The sequence below is a fragment of the Lissotriton helveticus genome, chromosome 1_2, assembly GCF_964261635.1.
Source record: "Lissotriton helveticus chromosome 1_2, aLisHel1.1, whole genome shotgun sequence".
NCBI classification, from domain to species: domain Eukaryota; kingdom Metazoa; phylum Chordata; class Amphibia; order Caudata; family Salamandridae; genus Lissotriton; species Lissotriton helveticus.
In genome coordinates, this window is record NC_136058.1 from 94,790,181 (window position 1) to 94,803,109 (window position 12,929).

The 12,929-nt window shown below is 39.4% G+C and overlaps 1 protein-coding gene across 1 annotated transcript in view; it reads right to left on the reverse strand.

Moving 5' to 3' along the window:
• The window catches only part of CACHD1 (cache domain containing 1), a 373,745-nt gene that overhangs the window by 272,055 nt on the left and 88,761 nt on the right, over positions 1-12,929 (reverse strand). The window lies entirely within an intron of this gene.

Here is a 12,929-nt window from a genome sequence, read left to right on the forward strand (position 1 = left end):
ACACGTCGAGAAACGAGAACTTTCTTCAGAACTTTCTTCAGCCAACTTCACAGCAATTCCAATACCTGGTGGGGTAGCCTGGGACAACACTGACTATGAAATTTATGGTCCGGTCGAGATCCTGAAATATCCACACCAAATCAAGATCTCTTTGAGTGACTTTGCAAAACCAAACTCATTTGCTGATGATTGGGACTTTGAAAGTATTAACAATATGATGTCTGACTTAGTAATGTCTGCTAAATTTACAAAACATGATTATTTGCAGGGTTCTACAAATTATGATAGTATGTATTGCTATAACCACTATGGTAACCATTTCTTGCATAAATCTGCACAACCTAGAAATGTTTTAAGTTATAATCAATGGGAACATTGTGCTACACCTCCAAAAGGGAGCTCTAGAACCGTATATGACAAATATTCATATTTTTCAGGTTTTAACATAACTAATGCTGAAACATTTTATTACAAATTGTCAAACAAGACAGGGATGAAAACCATGATAACCAACACAAAATTGATATATTCAGATTCTTTCTTTGAAAAAATGAATACTTTTGGATTTGATTATTGGGACAAACATGTTGATTTGAAAAGTGTTTGGGGTACAAAAGAATGGCAAGTACAGGGTTTAGAAGCTTTGTTTAGAGCCTGCATGATCCCAGAACAAATGATATTTTTAAATGACACCGTCCAACAAACGACCTGTCTTGGCCTAGCAAAAATCAAAGATTTAAATAACCTGTCTATTCCAAAGCCAACAATGTTTAGCAATAACTCTGATACAGATGAAGAAATAGACATAAACCATATACTTAACCAAAACAGAACACATCCTGATTGGAAACAATGGTTGATCTGGCCCACAGATACAAATAACTGTCAAGATAGATTCCTGAATAAAACACAGGGTTTCAAAATGACCAGGCCAGACCCTAGATATCCTCAAAGACATCACCCAGGGATAATAACAACCTACAGTGTGGGCAAATTATGCCTCCAATGGCTACAGTATTCCACACTGCCTGAAATTAAGCAACACCTAACTTTACTTACTGATGGTGCTGACTTGCGTGATTTCATACTGGGACCACGCAAACAGCGTCATAAGCGTTTCATAGCAGCCTCTGTATATGCAGCATACAATGAGGCCTGGAAGGTTACTCAAATTGAGACAGCAGAAAGAATACGGGAAATTGACCGTATTAATTTGGAAAAATCACTTTCTGTAGTGGACAATGGGTTAATGACTCTGTCCTCCAGAATTTTTTCATTGGACAGCATTGTGTCTTCAGCAATCGATATATTATCGCAAGACTTACTATTATTACAACATGGTCAGTCACAATTGCGTTCTATTGTACAGCTTGGTTGGACGTTACAAAATCTGCGTTCAGGCTATGTGCCTTGGCGTTTAATCAACACAACGTCACTATTCCAAATCTTTAACCTTACTGATAGACAAATCGGTATGGCGCAGAAGGGTGCTGATTATACAATCTTGAGCATTGAAAAACTAGAAAGATTACCAATGACAATGTCAGAACGACCTGTCAGTGAATGGATAATACACGGAATCATAAATATTCCAATCTCAACCTTCAGGTTTCAATACTGCCAAAAATATATACAGGCTGGCATGTACGAGAAATTGGGAAAAGGGTACCTTAAAACAACTTGGAACCTGCCCTATTCACATGCATGTGTCAGTAACAAAGGACAGAAAGTGTTTCTTAGTGGCAACAATTGTGCTATGTCACTGAGCAGCACGCTTCTGTGTAACGGTATTAGTTTGCACGGAGCCTGTGAAGGGAATTCATACAACCTTTCATGTCACCAGCAAGGCGCACCTGCAACTGAAATAGAACCATTCTTTCAAAGACTCTATAATGGGAGTTACATTCTTATTGTAGACCGCAGATGCTGTAGTCTTATGCCCGGGACTCCTTATCTCGTCACTACGACGGCGAAGGTCAAGTGCTGTGGACGTTCTTTGTTCCCCAGCTCCTTTCCAGACAGGGAGGCAAGGGCATGGCCCGGTCTGAAAATTACTTCTATTCGAATAGACACTTTAAGCAGAATGAAAACAGTGCTTCTTCAGACGCCTACAAGGCTCACGTCATCTAAAGAAACGTATGATCTACAAGTCGCAAGGACGACTGCAGAGATACATACATTATTATCAACCAATTCCCCCGTACATTTCGCGGAAATCCTGAGCGAAATCTTAAATATTTCTGATACCACAGGGGTCTCAAAGGTATTTAAGACAGTATTTTCGATGGCATTAACACCATTCAAAGCCATACTGGGTATTTTTCCAGACTTCGTCCATTCGATTTTTGGCGGACTTCCCCTGATCCTAGGACTAATTGCAGGAATCCTATTCCTGGTCCTTATTTTTCGTTATGGCAACCCATGTCACAGAACAAAATCTCACGACAATGGAAGATACGATCCTAGCCATTGGATACCGGGACCGGATATCAAAAATCCTGGGACTCTCCCGGCTTAGAGACCTAAACATGACTTGGTTTCTATCATTTCGACCAATGTGGCAAAGGTGTGTTTTACCTGTACTAAGGTGTCTGCTATGCGGAGAAGAATGCGTGTTAGACACCTGTCTGACGCTACAATCGGATGCGCCAGTGGATGCAGATACACTGTTGGTTCCTACCAAGGTTCACGCACTGTGCTGCCCTCAAAGGCTGCCAATTCTGATGACGGCATTCCTGGAATCTTCACCACTGCGATTGAAGAGTAGTGAAGTTCAAGATGAAAGCAGCATCGAACAGGTACGACCTTCTGTCAGCAATGCAAATCAGAATGTCAATGGAGACAATCATGCGCACGAATGCATGGTTACCCCTATTTCCGACTTAGTGGAACTTTCCCATGAAGCTGTTGACAGTTTTTTCGAAAGCCTGAATGATATGATGTTCTCTCCGGAACAGAAATAGAGACTTTTGAGTAAACTCGCACGCGGCGTTCCCTGAATTCGGCCTTCAACTTTAATAATAAAGTCACATGAACAATTACAATCCAGTTCACGGACAGCAACTTTTTTCAGCAAGCCCCTAAAATATTCTTCTATATATTTTTTCCCGGGACACTGATCTTCTGCTTAAAGTAAGAAACTATTCCTAGAGAACTAAGATTTCTATTTTTTTAGATTCTTTATAGACTTTATATAGACTTTAGCTGCCCACTGGTATGTTCACAATATATTTTATGTGATGAAATGGTTTCGACTTTTTTTCTGTATAGCCATATTAAGAGCCATTTCATGTGTATTTCTCATATACCAACAAACAATAATGCATAACAATGCGTGTTTACTTTTGCATTTGATTCATAGCTTAAGTGCATACGATATATATGACTGCAATTTTTCAGTATATTTGAAAATTTCAAAATGCATTTATGTATTTTGGGGTGGTAAGGTATACACTATACTCTATAGTATGTTGTACTATGTTATACTATGCATAGATTAGTAGATATGACCATAGTTAGCGTGGAGTGGGTGTCGTGTATTTCTATAGGTTCTGAATCGATCCCCCTATTCCTGACCCTATTCTGGTTAAACTACCTAGCTAGTTAACTAACAGTCAGCCCATGAGGCAAGAAATTCCCCATGATGCAGATACCGTTATCTGACGCAGTCACACTACGGCACAGGAACGTGTTATCTGATTAGGTCATAACGCTTGAGATCTAATTAGACAAGCGATATTCCTCCAGCCCCTGATAAGGCATACGACATTCTCATAACAAATCAAACCTATGACAACCTGGATAATCCGTGCGGCCATTGTTTTGATTTCACAGAGAACTTTAGTAAAGAATGTGCTAACGAGCAAGTCGTATGACATCTTTATTGACGTACCTATGTCCATCCTTACGTCAATCCCGGCACCTTTAAGGTATAAATATTGCCGATCTTGCCCTATGCAAAACACACGCGTGGTGACAAGACGGAGCAGCCATACTTGCCGAAGCCGAGAGCAGAAGCAGACCCCGCAGGCAGCAGCCCCGCCTTCCTGACACGCTGAGAGACGCGCTGCTATCTCAAGCCGAGAGACCCAGCACCGGCGCTTCCGGGTAGCCCTCGCAGGCAGCCTGGAATATCGAGAGCAGAGAAAGAGATACCATTCCTCATTCATCCTAAATTCCAGGTACAGAACTGAATAACCCCTCCTAGAGAATTCTTTAGTTATTCACTTGGCAAAAACAAACTTAACTTAAACTGTAACTTTCTATTCCCGCCCACGCATTAGACTTAGGTCAGGTACACGGGGTAGGCGTATTTAGAAACACCAGTTGAGCACGTTTAGTCAAATGTATATGTGTATGTAAATATATTTTAATCATTTTAAACATCATATGGCTCAGAAACCATATCAATGTTTTTACAGTATTATTTTATACTATTGCTTCTAATGTATGCACTTTACTTAACTATAAGTATCGCAATAATATCGATCCATTTCTCTTGTACGAGAAAAGAGACTGATCAATAAATAACATCTTTTTATTGAACACGCCCGTCTCTTCCTTTTCTCTACATTCTGATGAGACTAAGAATGCACGTACTGACTGAGTAAAATAATTGCCTTGTGCTCACACGACTCTTGAGATTGACTCTTGATTAGGGGAGAGCAAAGTTGTCATGTTCTATGGTTGTCAGAAACTAAATCCCTTCTTGTCTAATCAGGGGAGTTAATCCTTCCTTGAACATTCGAGAAAGTTTCTAGCGAACTCTGAGCTTAGCTGGCAAACCCAAAAATTAAGTCTAGTATCGACAGTAGTAGACCTAGTTAACGTCTGGCCTAGGCCTTTACTGCTGTAGGTACTATTCCAATGCGCAGAGCCTATTGGGAAAATAGGAACTACACTACAATACATCGTTTGCTTTTAGGCATGGGGTTTGACAGCGGAGCTGCCAAACAGACCTACTGTTTACAATATTACAGTGCGCTTTGAGTCTGTCCCTTTCAACTACTAGTTTTTTCAACAAGATCCTTTTACCCATTGGCTTGAAACTTTGTCAATCACTTCTTGTCTCTGACATGTGGACCACTTATTTATCAGCTTATGCCTGTTGATTTCTGCTGAATAAATCACTACTGAAAGCTGGGGACCCCAGCCTCAGATATTTCTAGGATTTTAACCACAAAGCAATACACAAAAACTCAGAAACAAGTATGATGAAATATTTATTGAATTCACAGATTGAAAAATATATACAAACATCCAAAATGTGTAATTTTATGGGAAAGTTGGAACTTTTCAAAATTGGATTTTATTTGTAGGAAAGTAATATACTACACTCTAGCATACCACTTTAATTTTATTGCTCCTAATGCATGCTCTCTTTTTGCAGGAACATACCATAATTCACCTGAGGCTACCACTGTCTAAGCTAGATTCCGTCTGCTGTACTTGTGCTCCTCCCACAAATAAAGGCAAGGATACTAACGTAATTTTTAGCCTCCAATTTCGAATTCCTTGTGAGTGTTTTCAATTTTCAGATTTTACTTATTATGTATATATACTATATTTATTTGCTAATATTGTTTACTTTTGTAAACAGTTGCTGATCCCCTGACTAGGTGTTGCAGATAACAGGTTAAGAAAGTCTGCCTTATGCAATTGGCGGTTTGATTTTATTCTTCCATTTCAACTGAATTGCTTGAACAGACCTGCACGAGGGACTATTTTACAGCCTTATCTGTTTGCTCATGCTGCCTTAACTTTCATGTGCTCAAGCTGCATGGGTTAGCACTTTAAAATCCGGGCCTATTGCCTTTTCCTATACTTGGTTACCCTGGCAGCTATTTCTAGCACCAATGAGAGCCCAGTACGTAGCCCCGTTTCTTTGGCTCAGTAAAGTGAGTGCATGGCTGCGGATCTATAGCACTCTAATCATTCTACAATGGCCGTGAGTACATTGCACGACTGTACTATACAATGGCTGGGGTGCCTGGCATGGGTTCTATTAACATGATTGTGATAGCATGTTCAACTTGCCATCTGGCCCTGTCGCTGCATGCATGGCACAGAATGGGGAGTGCATGATTGCTATCGATATTCTCCAGACATGAATATATGGCATAGAAGCAGTGTTACTACTGCTTCCCAGAGGTGTACGGTACTACTCAGGATAGCGTGACAGGTTAGCATCATCGTGGACCAGCACTTTGGACAATCAGCTTATTAAAATTATTACCAAAGTCTATGGATGTATGGACATGTATTCTTTTTATTTTTATATTTAGCGCCAACTCGACCCGAAGATATCAGGTATCATAGCGCTTTACATGAGCACCAGTTGCGTTACAGATTGACACATTAATTTTTGTTGCACCTCCCTGCCGAGACTTTAACCCAGTTCCCCAGCTTCGAGGTCGATCACTCTAGCCATAAGGCTACATCCACTCCCCTAATGCTCCCATCGCATGTTTGGATTGCATTAGATACTAGCTGCACATCACACCAAAACCCACAGAATCAATGCTATTTGTGAATTTATGCGATCTTGTGGATGGTAATGTGTGTGTCAAGAGAAGTCTACATTAGGTTTCACTTTATCAACTTAACACAGTGGGATGCCAGCTTGAAGAGACAAACACAACCTTATCTTATACTTGCTGTGGCAAGAAACTCAGCCCATCCTGCATTTACAGCTCAAAAATTTGTTTTGTACCTGAAACAGGAACTCACAAATTTCTCTGAATAACTGCTGTTTTGGTTATACATTGGATTACTAGTGACATCTTCTAAAGCTAGATTAATCTAGGATTGCAGCCAAAAGTATGCAGACACACCAGGCAGACGTTTTCACATTTGCCTACTTCCACCTAGTTGTAGGTCTGTGGACATCATTAAAGCAAGAAATATAACCAGACGGCACCACACCTGCCCTAAAATGCAGAGTCGAACCTAACTGTGCGTGCCACTGCAGTCTTGAGGCTAGGCGTGGTCACAAATCTAAACTCCCAAATGCCACCTTCAATTCAAAAGGCACAACTCCAAACAAAAGCACAAGCAACTGTATCACTTCCAGTTCTATGTACCGTTCCATTACTTAAACATTGTCAGTCACAACCTATCGTATGTCTAAGCCCATACCATTCAACATGCCAACCTGGAGACTGTTGTGTCTGCCCCACTTTCACCAACTATAGAAGTAGATCAATGTTTCTTTCATGTTTTTATGTGGTTGCATTTTGCATAACATTCAACACTACCCCTGACTTTGTTAACTAGGTCCTGTATGAATTCTGGAAATACTGAGGCCCCCCCAGGAAAATGGCATCAAGGGATATTTGAGAATTGCTGATGATGCAAAAAATTCAGAGTAAAGTTAAGATTGTATTTGGAACCTATTGCATTTAAAGTGAGTACAAAGTAAGGTTGTTGCTCACAAGTAAATAAATCCCAACTAGATCCCAGGTTTTCGGCTACCCCCTGGGCTTTTATACTGAGCAGGTCTAGCAATTATGACCAGTACCCAATTTATCCTGGCTAGGGAAAGTCACTGAGAAATGTATGCCTTTACAATTTAAGGAATAGGTCACAGAGAAAACCCATTATTAAGATAAGTAATCTGGTTTGCAGAAGATTTCAATACAGACGCAGCACTGAAAGCACACAACGATATTCGCAGGATGCTGATGATGGAGAATCCTGATTGTTAGTCCTATAAAGACCTACGCTCAGCCTTAGATACCATAGATCATGGAATCAGGAATGTTTTACATAATTGAATGGTCATTCACAAGCAACTTCTTAACTGGTTCCTGTCCTTTCTGACCAAAATTAGTGAGCTAGTAAAAATTGGCAAATATACATCAAACATAACGAAACGCCCACAGGTGGCCTACAGGGTTTCATTTCATCTTTTTACTATTCACATACAAGAAACAACTAATCACATATATCAATATGCAGACAACACACAATTATACCTCTCCAATGTTGCTCCAATGCTGTTTAAAGAAATTACAAAAATTAATGAATGAAAACTTCCTAATTTAAATCCACAGAAGAAAAAAATTCAGAATAGTAGCATCTAAAAGCAAGAATTAGTTCAAGACCCATATCTGGGCAGTTTTACACCAACCCTACACCACAGCAGCTCCAACCTTTCTCTTAAACACCACCAGCAAAATACCTTGAGCAAAAAACGACAGTTTATACTTGCTCAAGAAAATAAACATTCTTCTGTCAAACTAGCTAACATAGGTAGCACATGCTCTAATTATTTCAATAATCAATTAGGGCAACAGAATCCTATAAGGGAATGGCAGCCATCTGTCTGAAAGCAGTAGTCCATGCAACATTAAGATTCATCATGATCAAAAAGAAAGTTGACCACATTACGCCAATTCTTCGCAACCTGTATTGGCTTCAACTGGATGCCAGAAAAAAATGTTAAATTAGTTGCATAAATCACAAAGCTATTCACCAGAGAAGATCCACCTACTTAGTCAATCTCTGAACATGCTTTGGTGGATCCGGAGATTAGAGAAGAAAACACAAAATCTTAATGAAGAAACTCAATCTCAAAAGAAATTCAGTACAGAAGACATCTTTCACCAGAGCAGCAACTAGTTTGTAGAAATCTTCACTACCCTCCATGAGACAACAAACGAAAGTACTTTTCTTCAGAAGGGACTTAAAAACGTTCCTTTAGAAACAAAAAATCACTTAGATTAAGTTCGAACTAACACCACACTTTTCCACTCCTCAACTACCCGTAAATCCCCCACTTCTTTCACCTTCAAGATAAACTCGCCATCTCTGAACCCAACAGCAGCACCACAATATTGTTACAGTTTTACCTCATATATTCCTTCCATCATTTGTCAAAATTGTAAAGTGTGCTAGTGTCGCATGGCACAGTTGCGCTATATATAAATGTCAAATAAATAAATTCTGTAGCACACAAATTTTCTTTCCATGCTTCACCACAATTCATGGTGTTTGGGAAGAGGTGCAAATTTTGTTTAAAATGTAGGTTGAAGCAGAGCAGAACATAAAAAAAAACATTTCAAACCCAAGTGGTTACACCATGGGATAGAGAAAATAACTTGATCGGCTAGTTGTATATTTCTGTTCCTAAATTATACTTTACAACTATGCGTGACTAAAACCGTACAGAACGAAGTTCTTTTTGCAGCGACTGCAGAAAGAAACATGGTGGGCTTTCATTAATGAAGGCAACACGACTATAAAGCCCTTATGAACCCTACGCTGGCTGGGCCCCATTTACATTAAACTAGATTAACAATTAAGGGGGGGTTCCTTTTTCCTTTTTTTTCTCCTTTTTTATAATGACTATTAAGAATGCTCAAAATGTTTTCCAGCTGCCTTTCTCTTTTGCATTAATTTTTTGGCTCAATGCTTCATTGTACTGGGACGCTTCTCCCCTTTTGACTGTTCAACAATTCTGTCTGGGCGCCAATCCCAACCACAAAGCATTTCCAGGTGAGTTCATCGGAAAACAGATTTCATAAACATAACCGAATCCACATTCTCTCCTCATCTGAAATCTTAGCTCACATAGATCATCTGTTGGCAGAAGAAGTACAGAGGCGGTATCGGCACACTTCCAATCTGAGAATGAAATAAAGCATTTGATTCCTATCACCTCATCTGCTCTTCTTTGTTGCAGCATATTGCCTCATATGTTGAAACCCAGTCTATATTCAACTTACTTTCTTTCTTGTGTGGTTTAAATCATGCTATTATTTAAACAACCTGACAATCCTATTGCAGCATGTCAAACTTGCTTTTCTGAACATCTTTTGCTGAGATACCTTTTCTAAAACATCTCTTAAGCTAACTCCGACCTCAATATCAACTTAGAACAATTTTAATACTGTGTTCCATGTCCACAAATATTTTTCTAACAGGAACACGTAGTTTCATAAGACCTATTTATTAACAAGCAAAGTAAACTTTTAAAGCCTTTAAAAAAAATTGTAATAGCATTTGTTTACAAATCAAAAAGTAAACAGCATTTTAAAAGCAATTCAAATCAATAGAGAGAAACAACAAAAGGATAACATGGAAATGCTCTATTATGCCAGGAAGTTTACAAGCCCATTGATTTGAGGGCCAAGAATACTTGGACTTTGAGGAACAGACTGTACAAAGTACAAAAAACAATCCGAAAAGCATTTGACACAATTAATATATCTGCCATAAAAGTACAGGTGCGCTACAAAGAGTGAAGACTATTTGTAGATATACAAAAATAAAAATGTTAGACATTTCTCTGTAGGGCACAGTGTAATGGACATTTGTCACTGTACCCAGTTTACATTTTTGGGGATTCGGCTCATATACGGAGGTAAAAATCTGCTTGAATTAATTACACACCACACCGCCCTACTGTATCTGATGCACATTGGCGTTCAGGCAGCCACCATCAAACTGTGTTCCTCATAAGCGATGTAAAAAATAAGTAAAGATTTATTGAGGATTAAAAATGGTAATGCATTTCAGCAGTACTGCCTTCTTCAAACAGGACATTTCACTTACTGTGAAGTCACCTCCTTAAATACAAAGAAAATGTGATTTAAATCACAAAAACGGAGTTCATTTCTACATTAAAATAGGACAGTTACTAATTACATCATTAGTTTCAATTAAACACTACAGTGATTTAGGGCAACCTCCAGTCCCTCACTGTCCATCTCCAAGGCAATGGTTATGGTCTCACTTGTCAGCACAACTGTCGGCAGATAATTATGCGAGATTCATCAGGAAAGAGGTTTTGGTTCCGACCACATTGTCGGAGCCAGGAGTACATCTTTTGATTGGGCAGAAGTTGGGTGCTTTCACAAAAAATGTGTTTGACCTACACACACCTGTGATTATTGAATTTATCCAACTGTCTGAGCTTGAACTTTCAGGAACACAAACACGGCATTGCAATGCTGTAAAAGTGTCTTGGGTAACTAGATAATCTGGTGATAATTGGCAGCAGCACAGATGGGAGGGAGGCAGTCATTAACCTACATGGATTTATCGGTCTGCAACAGTCACTAGACCTTTTAGCCTCCACCAATATTATGCTACACTTCTTTGCCCCTACAAAAGTACATATCCATCCCATGCTATCTACTTAAAATGCTTCACATTACCCTACAACATTCAGTTAAAATCAGACCTACTGGCATTGCCAATGTTGTTTTGTTATGCGCTAATCTTACTTCATTCGTGGATAACAGACAATCTATCCACATTGTCATTCATCGTGGCAAATGAATCTGCTGTTCATAACATTTAATTGTATATGGCATACATGAATAGAATTCAAAATGTGTTCAAGATCAATACCTGATCCAAAATATAGCCCAAGTGTAGACAAAAATGTAATAATTGAACATCCACATAGTATTCAATTTGATCAAGAAGAACACCGTACACAGCCTGTTCTTTAGATTGCCTTGATGTAGAGTGCTTCAGATCTAATTCGTTCAAATGAGAACAGGCTAATTGTTATTTTAACAATCTTGCATATTTATTAATACTGTTGGTTAAGCTTTGATGCATATGGAATGCAACATTAGTTTATGGTATCTAACCTAAGTGGACATTATTCATTTTGATTTGTAGGTTATTCAAATATGACCTCGGTTAAACTTGCTTGTCATTAGTGTGCTATTGAACGCACCATCAGTGTTTTCTGTGCCTTAATCTAACTGTGTTGTAAAGATCAAAAAGGTGCCGTGCTGAAACAACAAGGCACGGCGTCCGTGCACATAAAAATTATGTGCATGGATGCCCGTGAAGCGGGCGCCATGGTAATAAAAACAAAAAAAGAGCATATTAAATTTTTTTTTAAAAGCAACACGACCTCTGTCTTTCAATGCGCAACGCCCCCGCCATGTGTTCCTGCAGAACGCTCTTCGCTGCTGGAAGGTGGGCTGTGTGTGAGAGCTGCAGGCATGCTGTAGGAGAACGAACAAAAAAAACAAGAGGGGGCACCATACAGAACCTCATTTCTGTAAATGAGAGGTAAATGCCAAAAGTGTTTGCTAGCCTGACTCCCGCACTGCCCACATTTGTACATAAGCACTAACTATTTCCTTGAGCAGGTTAATTTACGCTGTTGTCAGATGAAACTCTACTGCGTGACATGAAAGGTTTACTTTATGCAAACAATCTTTCAACCTGTACCAAAAGCTGCAATTTTACCGTGAAACAAATAATTTGGCGAAAACAGACCTTCAACTCGGCAACTGCTATTCCAGGTCTTTGCATTTTGGAATGGCGAGATTTGCCTGCAGAAAAGGGCCCATATGTTCTCCTCCTTCTACATAACGACATGGATGGTCATATCGCTGCGGTGGTTCGAGTCAAATCCATTATTTTAATGTATTGAATCATGAGGCTAAGGGGTGCATTGGAGTAATTACTGCAATTACTGAATTGTTTTGACAGTTGTGCTCAAATTTCCCAGATGTGCTGCGCTGGTTAAAAAAAAAGTGTTGTGGGAGAGCGTGTCGTCATTTAAGAAAATAGAGCTCACAGACTGTAATTAAAACATCCAGAGTAACAACACATGAAAAAGGGGCAGTCCTCATGGGAGGTTACAACAGGAGAAAAGGCTGTACTAAGGAGGGACTACTAAGCCTATTGTGGAATAAAAAGCCACCATGTACAAAGGACAGCAACAGAAGCCAATTGAAAAAATGGGCGGAGCCTAAAGTCTGTACCTAAATACAGCATGTTTTGAAGAAACAGCTCAAACGCTACCTAGGGGTGACCTAAAAATTAACCACTCTACAATGGCGCTGGTGTGATTCGGCTTACAACCCAATTCTATTGCCTTTTTTCGATGCCACTTATTTGCACTGTTAAACAGACCATGATCTTTGTTGCTGGAAAACCTTTTGTCCCGTGAG